The sequence below is a fragment of the Panthera pardus genome, unplaced genomic scaffold (assembly GCF_024362965.1).
Source record: "Panthera pardus isolate Hobbes unplaced genomic scaffold, ASM2436296v1 HiC_scaffold_23, whole genome shotgun sequence".
Classification (NCBI taxonomy): domain Eukaryota; kingdom Metazoa; phylum Chordata; class Mammalia; order Carnivora; family Felidae; genus Panthera; species Panthera pardus.
The window spans coordinates 3,936,197-3,953,351 of record NW_026526799.1 but is presented as its reverse complement, the minus strand read 5'-3'; the positions used below and the strand labels follow the sequence as shown (position 1 = coordinate 3,953,351).

Sequence of the window (17,155 nt, the reverse complement as noted above, 5' to 3'; positions counted from 1 at the left end):
GAGCTGTCAGCACGAAGCCCGATGCAGGGCTTGAACTCACGAACTGTGGGATCATGACCTGAGCTGAAGTCACGTGCTTGACTGACCGAGCCACCCAGGTGCCCCAAACCACCTCTTCTAAAATTACTTCTTGGGCACCTGGATGGCTCAGTCGATTAAGTGTCCGACTCTTGTTTCAACTCAGGTCATGGTCTCGAGGTCTGTGAGTTTGAGTCCCACATTGGGCTCTGACCTAACAGCATGGAGCCTGCTTGGGATTCTCTGTCCCCCCCCCCCACCTCTCTGCCCCTCCCCGGCTTGCTCTCTCTCTCATAAATAAATTTAAAAAAATTTTAATAAATATGGGGCGCCTGGGTGGTTCAGTCGGTTAAGCATCCAACTTCAGCTCAGGTCATGATCTTGCAGTTTGTGAGTTCGAGCCCCACGTCGGGCTCTGTGCTGACAGCTGGGAGCCTGGAGCCTGCTTGGGATTCTGGGTCTCCTCCTCTCTCTGCCCCTCCCCTGCTCATGCTCTGTCTCTCTCTGTCTCTCAATAATAAATAAACGTTAAAAAAATTTTTTTTTAAATTTTAATAAGTAAAATTACTTCTTACTAAGACAAGAAGGGGAAGACTGACTCCCAAAGAGGTAGAAAACACATAGAAGTTTATTCTAGATGAGTCCCTACATTAAGCTATGACCTGGCCCTGGCCAACGGTCTATGTGTCCAAGACCTCCGAAGAAGATGAGGAGGAGGAGGAAAGACCCTGTCCTCTCTTCTGAGACAGCCAACAAAAGCACCTGGAGGGATGGACAAGCCCATTATTCCTGAGACTCCTTGAACAAAGAAAAGAGTGTTTCCCCAAACTTGGCTCATCACAGAGATCACTCAGAGCATCCATTAAAGAGATCGAATCGTACTTCTAGGGTGGGGTCTGGGAATCTGCATATTTAATAGTGCCTGGCATGATTCTTATGAAAGACAAATTTGGGAAGAATGAACTAGAATATTCCATCAGCAAGGTGGGGCCAGCCTAGCCGCCTGGGGCTGTGAAGGTAAAGGCTCCCAGCCAGACTTACTTTATGCTCCCAAGAGCTATTCAGAGCTGTAGGCTGCTTTCCAGAACCTTCCCAGGGCTGCTAGTCCCCAAGACTCCCGTGGGCCTGGTGCTTCTAAACGCTCCGTCCTTCCTCTTCCGACATCCTATACGCAGGGCCCATACGCCACCTCTCATTTCTTCCTCTGTGCCGAGGCCTTGCACGATCCCAAGTTCTGGCAGCTCCGTCCTCTGGCTTGGTTCCCCATAGTTGAGGGAGGACAATGAGACCTAGTCCTAATTTAGAACAAAAGAGCCAGGTGGTCATGGCCAGGTGTTAATTAGGGACTGACTACAGACAGCTGGTGACATCACAGTCCACCTTTAGCTCCAGCTGGGTCATCGCATGGAAAGAAGTCGGAAAGCTCGTATCTACCAAATCTGAGGTCAGTGTTTACAGAGGGAGACATTGGACACCAACCATATTGTCACAGCTGAAATTTCACCTCGGGGCCCTCCTGACACACGCCCGCCGGACCAAGCCTGGGAGGCTCCTTCACATTGGAGTGGCTCCGGTGGGCCTCCTGGCCCACGAGCATCACAGAGACAGGACCACCCTCTCCCACAACCACTCCTGGGTACAGTGAGTCAGAGCGGGTTAGGGCACAACAGGCTAGAAATTCAGAGGTGTCTTCCTGTTAACGAAGCCCAGAAGGTTTTGTTTTCATTACAACAAATTTTCCCTCTCTCTCTGCCCCTCTGCTGCCCACTCATAAATGAATAAATGTTAAAAAAAATGTAAACAAAGAAGTTACAAGGAAGCTATTTCAGAAATTTTGTGTTTATCTTCACTCCAGAAAGTTTACACAAAGCGGCGTTTCGGTGTTTCCGTGGAACGTCAACAGGTGTGATGCAGGAGAAGTTTCCGTTCTCCACAGGTTTGGACTAAACTGAGTGAAATAGATTTCTTTACTAGTCCTTTTTTTTTTTTTAAGGAAGCTTTAATATGTCAGTATAGACAGGAAACTCCCAAGACATAAATGCAATGGACTGTATTTTCTAAATAAAATTGATTTATTAACAATGAAACCTTAAGTAAGTTTTCCAGAGGCCACGTTTTGGCAAATACTGAAATAGAGGATGCTATTACCCAGGGCCAAGGTGACTTATAAGAAATAAGCCCTTGCTATTTTGTTCGCTCTCTGGTGAATATCTCCTCCCTCTGTTGCATCCCTCTCTGTAACCACAAAATTCACTTCTTGGGGTTAAGCAATAGAGCACAGTAAAGTGAGTGGGCTGGCTGGGGTCTTACCTGGGCTTCCCCACTTACCAGCCTCAGGCGTGTTAACTAACTTCCTTATGCCTCAACTTTGCCGTCTGTAAAAGGGGCAGCACTGGTTCTTGAAGGTGGTGGCGAGGAACAGACAAAGCCTGAGCTATTACTGTCAAGCCACAGAGCCAGTCTCCTGAGGGGAGATCCTCTTGCCCACTTCTGGGCTCGATGATCCCGCAGATAAACTAGTGGTCACTTCGGAAGGGGCGGCACACCAGGACGGAGGGGCAAACGCAAGGGTGAGAATTAACTGAAGAGGAGTTGTAGCTAAAAACCCAGAGCATCTGAGACGCAATACAGAGGTACAGGCCAGGACCACAGGGCCTGGGATGGGAGGGGAAGGATCCCTAAAACGTGCAAAAAGAGGAAAAGAATCAAGTCAACCTTGAGACAGGGCGTATAGAAATATGTACTTACACGGGTCAATACATGCATTATAAACACACACAAAAAAGAGAAAAAACGTAGAGGAGAAAAAAGAAAAGTGTCAAACCTCAAAATGTCTTTTAGGACGGCACCAGCTGTATCCATCACCCCGCTCTCAGGAGGCTGATGACCTGGAGAGCTCTCTGGCCACACAGGGGGGTGAAGGTCACTGAGGAGTCACAGGAGGACAGGGCCATCCAGAGTGGCACTAAGCAAAGACAGGGAAATATGGAGATAGAGCAGCTCGCCCCCAACTGGGCCCTTACCCACAATTCACTTGCCCCCCCCACCCCTTACCCACAACTCACTTGCCCCCCTTCTCCAACCCCCGTCCTTACCCACAATTCACTTGCCCCCCCCCACCCGCCCCCCCCACCGCCCTTACCAACAATTCATTTGCCCCCCCTTCCAACCCTGGCCCTTACCCACAATTCACTTGCCCCCCCCCCCCACCGCCCCCACCGCCCTTACCAACAATTCATTTGCCCCCTCTTCCAACCCTGGCCCTTACCCACAATTCACTTGCCCCCCCCCCTCCAACCCCGGCCCTTACCCACAATTCACTTGCCACCCCCCCCCCCCCCGCCGCCCTTACCCACAATTCATTTGACCCCCTTCCAACCCCTGCCCTTACCCACAATTCACTTGCTCCCCCAACCCCGGCCCTTACCCACAATTCACTTGCCCCCCCCCCCCACCGCCCCCACGGCCCTTACCAACAATTCATTTGCCCCCCCTTCCAACCCTGGCCCTTACCCACAATTCACTTGCCCCCCGCCCCCACCCAACCCCCAGCCCTTACCCACAACTCACTTGCCCCCTGTCTCCAACCCCGGTCCTTACCCACAATTCACTTGCCCCCCACCCCCACCCCCCCGAACCTCGGCCCTTACCCACAATTCACTTGCCACCACCCCCCGCCCCCCCCCCCCGCCGCCCTTACCCACAATTCACTTGTCAACCCCCCCACCCCGGCCCTTACCCACAATTCACTTGCGCCCCCCCCCCCCAACCCCGGCCCTTACCCACAATTCACTTGCCCTCGCCGCCACCTCGGACCTTACCCACAATTCGCTTGCCACCCCCACCCCCCCCCCCCCCCCCCGCCACCCTTACCCACAATTCATTTGACCCCCTTCCAACCCCTGCGCTTACCCACAATTCACTTGCTCCCCCAACCCCGGCCCTTACCCACAATTCACTTGCTGTGGGTTCAGTCACCTACAGCCGACGCGGGTTTCCCGGCGCGGATGGTCGTCCTCCTGACGCCTCCTCAGAGGGTCACTCGCAGCCTAACGCCACGTTAGTCACGTGCCCGCTCCAGTGCCCTCATGTCACCTCCTCACGTGGCGCTTTATCACCTCGCATCCTCCCAGGAGGAAGCACTACGACAGAGAGAGGGCACAGTCACATAACCTGTGTTTCAGTCCTGTCGCAATCACTCTGTTTTACCGTGAGTTACCGCTTTCACCTCCTGCGGGGCCCGGTGTATACATTAGGCGTTAGCAGAAAGCACACGGTATATATGGGTTCTTGCTTTCAGTGTCCGCTGGGGGCTGGAAACCCCCCAGATGAGGAGCGGGGCGGCCGCTGTATAATAACCGAGAGGGAGACTGGAGAGGTCTTGCTGGTGAGTTCCAGCACTACGCTGGGGCTCTCAAATTAGCCTTTCTTTTTCTTTCTTTCTTTCTTTCTTTTTTTTAATTGATTTATTTTGAGAGAGAGGGAGGGAGAGAGAATCCCAAGCAGTTTCTGCACCATTAGTGCAGAGCCTGATGCGGGGCTCGAACTCACGAAACCGTGAGATCAAGACTGGAGCTGAAACCGAGAGTCGGACGCTTAACCCACTGAGCCGCCCAGGCACCCCTCAAATTAGGATTTCAGTCACCCCACTGGCGTTGCAGGACGGACAGCCACTGCGGCACAGTGACGTGGGCCACGCAGGCACACCGGTTCCTCAGAAAACATCTGAGCGGGAATAGCAGCCTGTGCGACTTCAGAGAAGAAACTTGGACTTCCTCAAACCTCATTATGGCTGAGAGTGAGCTCACCAGGTCGGTCCTGCCAAAAGCAACTTGGTCTCTTTAAAACCACGCAACGCAACGAGGCAACTCTAGAAAGGATACTTGTGAGGCAATCTGGGAAATTTCAACACTGCCCTTTGATGATACTAAGGAATAGCCTGATTTTTTAGACATGCTGATGCGTTGCAAGTAAGTTTTTGAGAAGGAATCCTTGGCTGTTAGAGATGCCAACAGCTGCAACCGGCTTCAAACAATCTAGGGATGCAGAGAAGAGGGTCAGTGTAGACATGGAGTTGGACTGGCCGTGACTTGCTAATTGCTCAAGCTGGGGGGTGAGTGGGGCTCACTCCACCGTTCTGCTTTGGTATGTGTTTGGAATTTCTCGTTAAAACCTCCGCAAAGCCGGGGCACCCGGCTGGCTCAGCAGGTGGAGCTTGAGACTCCCGATCTTGGGTCATGGGTTTGAGCCCAAATTTGGGGTAGAGATTGCTTAAAAAACCTTTTTTTTTTTTTTAATTTTTTTTCAACGTTTTTTATTTATTTTTGGGACAGAGAGAGACAGAGCATGAACGGGGGAGGGGCAGAGAGAGAGGGAGACACAGAATCGGAAACAGGCTCCAGGCTCCGAGCCATCAGCCCAGAGCCTGACGCGGGGCTCGAACTCACGGACCGCGAGATCGTGACCTGGCTGGAGTCGGATGCTTAACCGACTGTGCCACCCTTAAAAAACCTTTTTTAAGCCGGGGTGCCTGGGTGGCTCAGTCGGTTGAGCGTCCGACTTTGGCTCAGATCATGATCTCGCCGTCTGTGAGTTCGAGCCCCGCGTTGGGCTCTGTGCTGACAGTTCGGAGCCTGGATCCTTCCTCGGATTCTGTGTCTCCCTCTCTCTCCGCCCCTCCCCCACTCATGCTCTGTCTCTCTCACTCTCAAAAATGAATAAATGTTAAAAGAAATTTTTTTTTAACTTTTTTAAGGGGCGCCTGGGTGGCTCAGACAGTTGAGCATCCAACTCTTGATTTTGGCTCAGATCATGATCTCACAATCCGTGAGATCAAGCCCCATGTTGGGCTCTATGCTGACAGTGTGGAGCCTGCTTGGAATTCTCTCTCTCCCTCTCTCTCTGCCCCTCCCCTGCTTGCTCTCTCTCTCTCTCTCTCTCTCAAAATAAATAAATAAACATTAAAAAAATAAAACTGCATGGGCACCTGGGTGGCTCAGTCAGTTAAGCATCAGACTTCGGCTCAGGTCATGATCTCAGGGTTCATGAGTTTGAGCCCCTCACGGAGCTGCCTGCTTCACATCTGCTGTGTCCCTCTCTCCCTCTGCCCCTCCCCCACTTGCATGGCACTCTCTTTCTCTCTTAAAAGCAAATAAACATTAAAAAAAAAAACGGCTGAGACATCTCATTACACAGAGAGGTCATCTAATGTAAGTCTGTAAATATAAAAGACATTTTATTCATTCATTCACTCATTCAAAAATATAATTACATATAATATATATAATTATATATCTATAAGTATGGTAAAATTCATTTAATGTAAAATTCACCATTTTAACCATTTTATAGTATGCATTATGTCAATTATAGCTCAAAAAAAAAAGTGTAGGGGCCCCTGGGTGGCTCAGTCGGTTGAGCAACTGACTGACTCTTGATTTCAGCTCAGATCATGATCCCAGGGTGCTGGGATCAAGCCCCACATTGGGCTCTGCACTAACAGCTCGGAGACTGCTTGGGATTCTCTCTCTCTCCCTCTCTTTCTGCCACTCACCTGCTCACACTGTCTCTGTCTCTCTCTCTCTCAGAATAAATACACTTAAAAAAATAAAATTCAGAAAGTACACAAGAGTTTGCAGTGAAAAGCTTCCCTTCGACCTCTCTGCCCCAGTGGCACACAGCTTCCTCTCCAGAGGCATCTGTTTCCCACACACCCTTCCAGAGATTAAACCTCCCCTCCCCCCTGGTTCACCAGAATGGTACCATTTTGTACACACCGCTTTGCAGCTGGCCTTTCCCCCATCACTTACCTTGGGTTCATTCTGTAACAGAACACAAACAGCTCCTTCCCTTTTTCCCAGCTGCATAGTACTCCACACGGTCAGGCTGCTTCACACCCTGCGGTAAGTGCTTCGGGGTTCTGGAAACTCTTTTCCCAGCCAGCTCAGAGTCTAAAAAGCACTTTCTTTTGATAAGGGGGCAATAAAGACAAACCAGAGGCTTCTGCCTCGAGGCCGACCATCATCGGAGCTATCTTCGCAGACGGGCCCTCGGAAGGGCAAAGGCAGCTAACCTGGAGGGTTCTCCAGGGGATCTGCCAGGTGTTGCTGGTGAAGGTGGCAGGGAATTGCTGGCCATCTTAGCCTCTAGGACATAATTGATCATGTCACCTGTGTCCTCCCTTCTTTCCTGATTAGAAAAGAAAGGACTTCTTGGGGAAATTGAGAAGTGCATGCAGAAGCAGAAATTTACCCAGAGTTGTTTGTAAGCATTTAGAAAAATTTTTTGTTAATGCTTATTTTTGAGACAGAGAGAAACAGAGCATGAACGGGGGAGGGTCAGAGAGAGAGGGAGACACGGAATCCGAAGCAGGCTCCATCCAGGCTTGGAGCTGTCAGCACAGAGCCCGACGTGGGGCTTGAACTCACAGATGGTGAGGTCATGACCTGAGCTGAAGTCAGAAGCTCAACCGACTGAGCCACCCAGGCGCCCCTGTAAGCATTTTTAATAGCTGCTTAAAACTGAATTGTACTGGGAGGTGCCTGGGTGGCTCAGTCAGTTGGGTGTCCAACGCTGATTACAGCCCAGGTCGTGGTCTTGAGGTACCTGGGATGGGGCCCCACATTGGGCTCTATGCTGAGAGCACAGAGCCTGCTTGGGATTCTCTCTCTCTCTTTCTCTGCCCCTGTCTCACTTGCACTCTCTCTCTCTCTGTCTCTCTCAAATAAATAAACTTAATAAAAAACTGAATTGCATTGGGGTGCCTGGGTGGCTCAGTCATTTAAGCATCCAACTCTTGATTTTGGCTCAGGTCACGATCTCATGGTTCGTAGGTTTGAGCCCCACATCAGGCTCTACACTGAGCTGAGGCTGGTTGAGATTCTCTCCTTTCTTGGCTCTCTGCCCCTCCCCCACTCGTCCTCTTCCTCCCCCCCCCCAAATAAATAAACTTTAAAACTGTATTGCATTGAAACACTGTAACTTACTAACTTATCTCTGCTTTCACTTCTGCATCTTAGAGATCCAGGAACTAAAGCCACATCAGATGTTTCTTTTAAGGAGCTAGAGAAACATCTAAGTCCATGCACCAAATGAGACAGGTAAGACACTTGGCACCAGGTATGAATATTTGAAAAATTATCTCTACGAAACAGAAACCGTATTAATGAATAATCTCGGGGATGAAGAGAAGACCAGTGGCTGATAATGAAGGCTTCGGGGATTCCAGCAGTTACTGGATAGTAAGCTAAGAACCCTGCATATTAAATAGAGGAACATTTATTTAAATAGAATAGAAGCCCTGTCTCCTCAGTAACTACAGGAGACGCCTGCCAACCTAGGCACTAAACGTTTGCTGGGTTGGACGGAGCGCGCGGCCGGAGGGAGAGGCACCTGGGATGCGGGAAGAGAATTCGTGGACGGCATACGTGTTGGGGCAGGGGCTGCAGCGCGCAGGTGGTAGTGGAATCCACAGGAACAGTCACAACTCGTGCGAAGAGTGTGGAGGATGAGGAGAGGTCAAGGGCAGAGTCCCGGGCACGCTGGCGGCCGAGAGCGTGGGGAGTGTCACGGTAGCCCGGGGCTCTGAGCACGGCCTCGTCAACAACCCCACCCCAGAAACTCTTCCTGCCCGACCCGGGGTGGACAGTGCTGGCAGGAGGGCTTGGGGACCTTTAGGGATGTCTGGATCAGCAGGGGACTTGGGAGGGGAGAGCAGGGGAGAAGGGTTTTAGGGCCTAAAAAGAGGTCCCTATCACCAGGGACCTGAAAAACGCACAGAACTCTTCCTTCCCTAACAATACAGTTTCCCCTGAAAATGGACCTAATAATAGGCCTCACACTACTACCACGGCTAAATTGGACTCCACTGACTCACAAGTCTTTTTATGTCTTCAGTTCCGATCCCTGCTTCCCATACAACTCGGTAAATGACAACACCGTTGTTCTTTCGCCGAAGAATCTATTTCAGGGATGGGCAGTGGATGGTCTCCGGCTGTGTGCTATTATTACCTGCGGCGTAGCGGGGCCTTTTATAGCATTCGTTTCAAACATAAAGGAAAAGGGGAAATGCAAAATGAAGTGGAGTGCTGTCTTGCAAGGCAAATCTCCTGAGATGAATGTCTTTCTCCCGAAGTCCCCGGTGTCGGGGAAACACCGGACGAGACGGCCACTCCGTAAATCTTGCCGCACGGTGTTTGCGCGCATCCTCGTGGGTTAGAAGCAGCATTCGACCGAGAGAGTCTGTTGAGTGAAACATCACCAGCTCCCGTTTGACCAAAAATGGCTACAGATAAACAAGTCTCATCCCTGGCAGGATGCGGCTCCGTCTGGCAAATGTTTATCAAGCGCCAGCTGTGTTCCAGGGATGCGGAGGCGGAGAGCCACAGTCCGTGGCCCCTGGTAGCCCCCGGGTACGCCGGGAAAGGACACTCTGGGTCATCGATGGGAAGGAGGCAGTGCCTTCGCAAAGAACGTGTATTGTTCACTGTCAGTTAATAAACTAGCATCTGGTTTACTCAGAAACCGGTGTGGGGGTGTGCTAGCTGACACAGCTTGGTTGGCAGAAGCCAATACTCAATAGCAAGCAACTCTGATCTCTGGATGTTTTCAGCTGAGGCCTGGATCGTGCCGCAGGTGCAGGTCATTAAAAATCCCTGGTGGGGGAGGGGCGGGAGGGGCAGGTAGAAGAGGCTCAGGGTCTCCTTCCTGCCGGCAGGGTGCTTGGTGCTTGGTGCTAACACTGTTATTCCCTCAGTCCTGAACCAGGTGAGGGAACAGGTGGTGGCCAAGGGCAGGGGATGGAGGGAGTGGGTGGAGGTGGAGACAGACAGACAGACAGGCAGACACACACACACACACACACAGAGGGAGGTGGACAGATGCTGTTGGGGAGGCACAGACACTAAGGGTGTCTTTTTTTTTTTTTTTACTGTGACACCCTTTTCAAATTTTAGTAATTGTGGCACTGAGAATGTCTTACCCTGACATTTCTCTTTGGATTTGACAACTCTTACAGTGGAAAATTTATTTAAATATTCAAATGGATTTTAAAGGATTCCTGGAAGAAGCTATGGCTCTTAGTATTATTAATCTCTGACTCTGCTGAAGTCAGTTCGCTTCTGGACCAGGAACTCAAAACCCTCCCTCTCTGTGGACAGAGGGGCGGGGGGAACCAGCCATTGCTGCCAGAGCCATTATTCCTATCACGATTGTCATCTCTCCGAGGGGACATATCCGGAGGCAGATGACTCAAGGTTGGATGTTTGAACGCTGAGATCCCGAGTATTTACTCCTGCCCCTAACATTTTCCGGGCCCCAATCTTCTGTGCTCTGTGGTCCTAAACGCTGGGCTTTCACTCGAGTGCTCGCCATCTGTTCAAGCAAACCCAAAGCCGCTGTTCTTTCTTCTCTCCTGGGTAAGTTACGCACCATAAAATGCACCCGTTGTATTTGTATGGTCCAGGATTTTTAGCAAAGTTATGGACCTGTGCAACCACCACCACTATCCAGCCTTCAGACGTTTCCATGGACCCCCTAAAAGCTCCTTCATTGTCACCTGTAGTCTGTCTCTCTCTCCCACCCAAACCCCACAATCACTGATCTGCTTTCTGTCTCTATCAGAGCTTCTTTTTAGAACACAGTTTTGGTTGTGACCATCCATAAATACTTCTACATGAAGCTGGGGTGGTCCTCTGGGTAAGAATACAAATTGCATTCCTCAATTAAAAAAAGATTAAAAAAATATTTATTTATGTTTGAGAGAGAAACTGTGAGGGGGGAGGGGCACTCAACCGACTGAGCCACCCAGGCACCCCTGCACTCCTCAATTTTTTACAACAGAATGTAACCTTATGCCTGTGTGTCTGTCGTTGGCCATGACCAGACCTGCCCAAGGAAAGCAGCGCAGTGGACACGAACAGAAAATTGTTAGGCCTTGCAGTATAGGAGCAGGGAGAGGGAGATTGCTGTGAATTCTAGCACACACGACAGGAAGTTCAAGGCCTAGGATGTGGCTGTCGGGCCCAAGTAACATGGCTTTCCTCCGAGTAGCAGACAGACAGCTTTACGTGGAGGTACAAGTTGTTTCTGGGTGATAAGCAGTGAATGCGGTTCTATAGGTATTGGACCCGGCGGACATCTCACTTTGTGTGGGCTCGCAAGACACGCCTCGGTGAGATATGGAAGAGGCAGGCATCAGAGAACTTCCTGGGGGCGCCTGGGTGACTCAGTCGGCTAAGTGTTCGACTTCCACTCAGGTCATGATCCCAGGGTTTGTGAGTTTGAGCCCCACTCTGTGCTGACAGCTCAGAGCCTGGAGCCTGCTTTGGATTCTGTGCTCCCTCTCTCTCTGCCTCTCCCCTGCTCACGATCTCTCTCTCTCTCTCTCTCTCAAAAATAAACATTAAAAATTAAAAACACACACACAAAAGAGCTTCCTGATTCCTTTCCTCATTTGTACCTCTTGCATTGCTTTCCTCCTGCTTCAGAAATAAGCCAAAGCCAGATGCCTGGTGGCTCAGTCGGTTGAGCGTCCGACTTTTGATTTCAGCTCAGGTCATGATCTCACGGTTCATGACATTGAACCCGGTGTCAGGCTCCACGTTGATCGTGGAGACTGCTCATGCTCTCTCTCTCTCAAAGAGAAAAAACAAACCAACCAAAGTAAAAGTAACTATGAACCATGTCTCCGCTGTCACGCGACACCCGACAGACTCTGCGTTCCGGCTCGAGCAGTGTCTCACATGAACGCACACAGCATTTGCCTCACTCACTGCCACAAACATCTGGATGCTCCTTTCTCAACCACAGAGGGCAATCTCGACTGGCCTGTCATACAGCTCGTTTCTCAAAACTCCAGAGCAGATGTCTCGTTCCTCAGCTTCTCTGGTGCCCCTTCCCTGGGAAGGAGAGGGTGGGTTCCAATCTCGCTTGCCCTGATGCTTGTGCGAACTTGGGCAAGTTACCCGTCATCTCCAAGCCTTGTTTGGACAAGTCGGGTATCTGCCTTGGTGGGTTATCCTGAGGATAAAAGAAAATAATGTAGGTACAGAGCACTGCCCGCTGCCTGGCATGTAGTCCGTGCTCAGTAAACAGCAGTGGTAGTGGTGTTTCAACATGACTGGTTTCACAAGCCTGTCGCCCAATGTTTGCATCACAACGTGTCCCTGCTCAAACCAGGAGGTCAGAATGTTTCACTTCAGTTTGGGAAACAGTGAGGGAGTCGAGGGGGCACTAACATTTCTTAATCCTTATCATCTCCGCGGTGGAAAATATCAATCGTTATCATCTCATTTTAGAAATAAGGACACTGAGCCTCGTTCTTGGCGACAGTTGCTCAGGTTGGCCTGCATGGGAAGCCGGTGCCCCTCCCACCTAAAAGTGCTCAAGATCTCAGGGCGCCTGGGTGGCTCAGGCAGGTAAGCGTCAGACTCTTGATTTCGGCTCAAGTCATGATCTCACAGTTCGTGAGTTCGAGCCCGGTGTCAGTCTCTGCACTGACAGCTCAGAGCCTGCTTGGAATTCTCTCTCCCTCTGTCTGTCCCTCCCCTGCTCACTCTCTCTAAATAAATAAACATTAGGGGGAAAAAAGTTACAGCAAAAAAAAAAAAAAAAAAAAAAAAAAAAAGCTAAAGATCCCTGTAGAGCAAAAGCTCTCCAGTCACCTGTTGGGGGAGGGGGGAGGCAGACTCTCACCTGCCTGGAGGGAGAACAGAGTCAACTCTCAACAACGTCTAACTGGAATTTGCTGAAGTCGAAGAGAAACACGCATTTTCCCAAGTCGGCAGAGGTCACAACTCACATTCCAAATATGACAGGGATGATGTTACACGACGGGTCTGGGGGGGCGGGGGGTGTCTTGGGACAGAGGGTGGTAAAGAGCTCTGCAAGTTGGCCTGAAGGAAATGGAGAAGCATTGGGAGTCTTGCTCCGAAGAATATTGAACAAAGAGTAGCCTGTCTCCATCCTCCACACCCAAAATGCATGGTGCATGTGTGTGTATATGTGTGTCCACGTGTTTGAGCACTTGCTGGAGATCCGCCACCTTCCCTAAATGTGTTCGGGTTAATTTCACTTGCTCTGAGTTTTCCCTCATCCTAAAGTCAGTCTACACTTAGGTGTCTGGCTGGAAGCATCTTTCCCTGCACTGCAATCGGGTTCCCTTGTGCTGTTGTCCATCACGTGTTTGCCACGACATGACCATCTTCTGCTCGACTCTTCGACGAGATCCCAAGACTGTGTTCGGCATTTTTTCACTTCTCTCCATTCCCCCCAACATTTAACCCAGAAATATGCTGGAAATGGATAGATGCTTATGGAGTGATAAAAAAATAAGCAAGGTCACAAATCCGAAGAAAGACTTTAGATCTGGGTTTTTGGTTTTTTTTCCTAGAGTTCTATCTCAACAGAAATCACATGTTAAATAAATGACTAAACTTTGTGTTAGAGTTCACAAAAAACGAGCAAATTAAAGTGAAATGCCAAAGGGGCGGGGGAAGTAACTTTCGCTACAGAGAAATAATGAACTTTCGGGTCATGTCTAGCCAATGGGGGCTCAGTCACAGGGAAGCTGTCAAACACCTTTCGGAGAAGCTCTCGAGGCACACGTATCACTGGGGGAGCGCGCGGAGGCCGGCACCGGGCGCAGCCGGGCGCCTGTGACCACGTGCACGCGCTGTTTTGCTGATGTTCCCGATCCCGTTGGAGGCTTCACCTTCCTTCTGACTCACTGTCTTAAATGTTTCCCTTTGTATCTGCCAACTGTTGGAATCGGTGTTTCAACTGTTCTGACCATCTGCTGGGAGAAAACTTCCAGATTATGTCACAGTTTTCGGAACCTCAAATCACACAGTTTTGGAGTTGGAGGACTTACGAATCAGCAAGCCTAACTCCTTCACTTGCGGGCTCACAAATGCTTCTGCCCCGCCTTGAGTGTCGGCCCCGGTGCCGGGTGCTGGGGAGGCAGAGATGGCTCATGAGGTCCTGGGGCTCCCGGCACCTACACTCCAGCAGGGAAATCAGATTCTACAAGGTGACACAGGTGCCCCGATAAAGGGGTGTCCGAGGGACACATACGCTGTGCACAGGAGGGGGGCGGAGACTTTATACATGGTTGAGTGTTTACTGAGCAGGGGAGAATGTAAGTGGGAAAAGATTAGTCAAATATAAAACTGGAGAGGAAGGTGGGGGCCGGATCAGTAAACATTTACTGAGCACCAATGACGTATCAGGTCACCAGACTGTATGCCAATTGCCAAAGATGTGAAAGCGACAGCTTTGCCCTCAAGGGATTTATAATTTAGCCAGTAGTGACTATATACATTAAAGATATACAGGAAGGGATCATCGGCTCTCCTTGGAGGCGGGGACAGAGAGGGGTGTATTGCGGAAGGTACCCGAGGATGCCGTCTCGGGCTAAGGCTTCCCAGGTGGACCAGAGCGGGGAGGGCATTGTAAACGGAAGGAACAGCAAGTGTCCAACACAACACGAAGTCTTTCAGGAACCTGAAACAGTGTGATATGGTCACGCATTTAGCTCACTTGGGGAGAGTGGCAGGGGATGAGGTTGGACAGACAGGACAGACAGACAGGGCAGACAGGACAGAGTGAACTCTTACCCTGGAACTCCACACTCAGCAGCTTCGAGTGTGCCCTGGAAGTAATTAGGAACCTGTGAGCGGTGAATCGATCAGGTTTCTGTTTTGGAAAGAACCTACTGTGGGGCACTCAGTCGGTTAAGTGTCTGACACTCCATTTCGGCTCAGGTCACGATCTCATGGTTTGTGGGATTGAGCCCTGCATTGGGTTCTGTGTTATCAGCTTGGATTCTCTCTCTCTCTGCCCCTCTCCTATTCTCTCTCTCTCAAAACAAATAAACTTAAAAAAATAGAAAGGACCTACTCTTCGCTGGCTGGTACACAAGAATTGGTTATACCGTTATCAATTCTTTTCTGTATGTTTCATAATAATTACGGAAGAACACCCACTAGCAGGGTGGACAAGTGTCTGATGTCTGACGGGGAGCAAAGATGGGTACAGGGACCAGTTAGAGGCTATCGCCTGGTCTATGTGGGAAGGGATGAGAGTCAGAACCAGTGGCAGTAGTCTCTCAGTTTGAAGAGCTGGTCAGGAACTGAGGTCCCCTGGACATGGGCGGGGGGGGAGACTGGGTGTGGGGGAAAAGTCCAGGGTGACCACCAGCTTCCGGTGTGGGTAACTGGGAAGGACGCATTCTCCAGAAATGGAGACTGAGGTGGATGAACAGGTCCAGGAAGAAAGATGAACTCACGTGTAGACGTGTGCTGGAGATGCAGGTCAGATAAGCAGATAGAAATTTCTAGTAGGCAGGAGTATTTATGAGTCTAGAGCTCAGGTAAAGTAAAGTAGGAAGCAGAGAGGAAACAGTGACCTGGGGCCAAGGAGGATCCTGAGAAACTTGGAAACGAGGGGAGAGAAGGCGTAAGGGAGGAGGGAGAGGAAAGCGTCAGAAGCTGCACAGATACTGAATAAAGTGAAGTCACTGCCTTTGGCCCCAGCTCAACTCTGTCCCAGTGAACTTTGCCAGAGTGGTTTCAGTGGCCCGTCTGGAGACAGAAAAGGGGGGCGATGTACTACTGCAGGTGTGGAGGGCTCTCTGTCAGGGACTCAGCGTGTGGGGAAAGGGGATCTGAGATGTTCAGAGGACACAGGATTGAGGACGGGGTTCGGTGAGACTTAGAAACTTGAGCAAATTTACGTGGTGGGGGCGGGGGCAGGAGGAGCTGGTAAAGGGGGGCAGCTGACAACAGAGAAGACAGAAGGAGTGACTGCAGGAGCATGGACCGGAAGAGCAGGCTGTGCACTGACCAAAGACACAGCAGCAGCAAGATACTGGCAGACAAGAGGTGGGAAGGGTCAGAAAGTGGTCACACCACAGTTACGGGATTGGGACATCGAGGGAATTGAGGCTGAAGCCTCAACTTCACCTGTGAAATGAGAAACGAGGTGAGGAAGGTAAGGCCCAGAGAGGTGATAACTTGCATGACAACCGCTAGTTTGCCAACTGTCCCCGGGACACTGAAGGCAGGGAGGGACCAAAGAAAGAGGCAGGCCGCTCCAGACTGGTGGGTGGTGGGTTCGAGAAACACAGGAACTTACATTTGAGGCTTATCTTGGGCGGCTGCAAGACAAGCAGATTTCCACACCGCCTGCCAGAATCTTCAGGACAGACGGTCTCAACACCTTGCTCTCTCAAGGCTGCATCCTTGAAAACAGCTTGGGCTGCGGGAAGGCCGGCAGGACGTACACGACCCGGCTGGGGAAGAGGCGAGGGGCCTCCGATGGCTCCGGTACCGCCCAAGAGGCAGCTGGCGGTCACAACCTCTCTACGACCTCCTCCAACAATAACCCACGGGGAGTAAGATTTTAACTCAAGTGTCTTGACTCCTTGCCTGGTGCTCTATTCCCTATGTTAGACTCACTTAGGTTGAAGATACTTATGTCACTTGGAGATATGTTAAAATGGGGCTTTTTGGACTTTTCTCTTTTTTTTAAAGTGTATTTATTTCAGTGGGGGGGGCCGCCTGGGTGGCTCAGCCAGTTAAGTGTCCGACTTCGGCTCATGTCATGATTCACAGTTTGTGGGTTCCAGTGTCGCATCAGGCTCTGTGCTGACAGCTGGGAGGCTGGAGCCTGCTTGGGATTGTCTCCTTCTCTCTCTGCCCCTCCCCCACTTACACTCTGGCTCTCTCTTAAAAATAAACATTAAAAAAAAATTTTAAAGTGTATTTTTTGAGAAAGAGAGAGAGAGAGAGAGAGGGAGAGAGAAAACGTGGGCACTCGGGGGAGGGGCAGAGAATCCCGAGCAGGTTCCGCACAGTCAGTGCAGAGCCTGACATGGCCCTCGAACTCATACACCGTGAAATCGTGACCTGAGCTGAAATCGAGAGTTGGATGCTTAACTGACTGAGCCACCTAGGCACCCCAGGACCTCTCTTTTGAAAGACCACTAGACAAGGCTGGCTTCATATGAGGGCAGAACAGGCCGCCTTGTCATCAAAGACAAGAAGCTTGTCAAGACCCTGGATGGAGACCTTCTGAAAATGGGGAAGACAGCGGAAGTTGACCCTCAGATAAGGATCCTGACTTACTCGTGCCACTC

At 50.6% G+C, this 17,155-nt stretch overlaps 1 long non-coding RNA gene across 1 annotated transcript; it reads right to left on the bottom strand.

Moving 5' to 3' along the window:
• Positions 1-348: 348 nt before the first annotated feature.
• On the bottom strand, positions 349-7,070 carry LOC109273514 (uncharacterized). The gene is made up of 5 exons (XR_002083096.2): positions 6,828-7,070; positions 3,967-4,160; positions 2,843-2,983; positions 1,060-1,313; positions 349-526 (listed from the first exon to the last, which is right to left on the bottom strand). It is a non-coding gene; the product is annotated as an uncharacterized LOC109273514 (long non-coding RNA).
• Between the last annotated feature and the right edge of the window lie 10,085 nt (positions 7,071-17,155).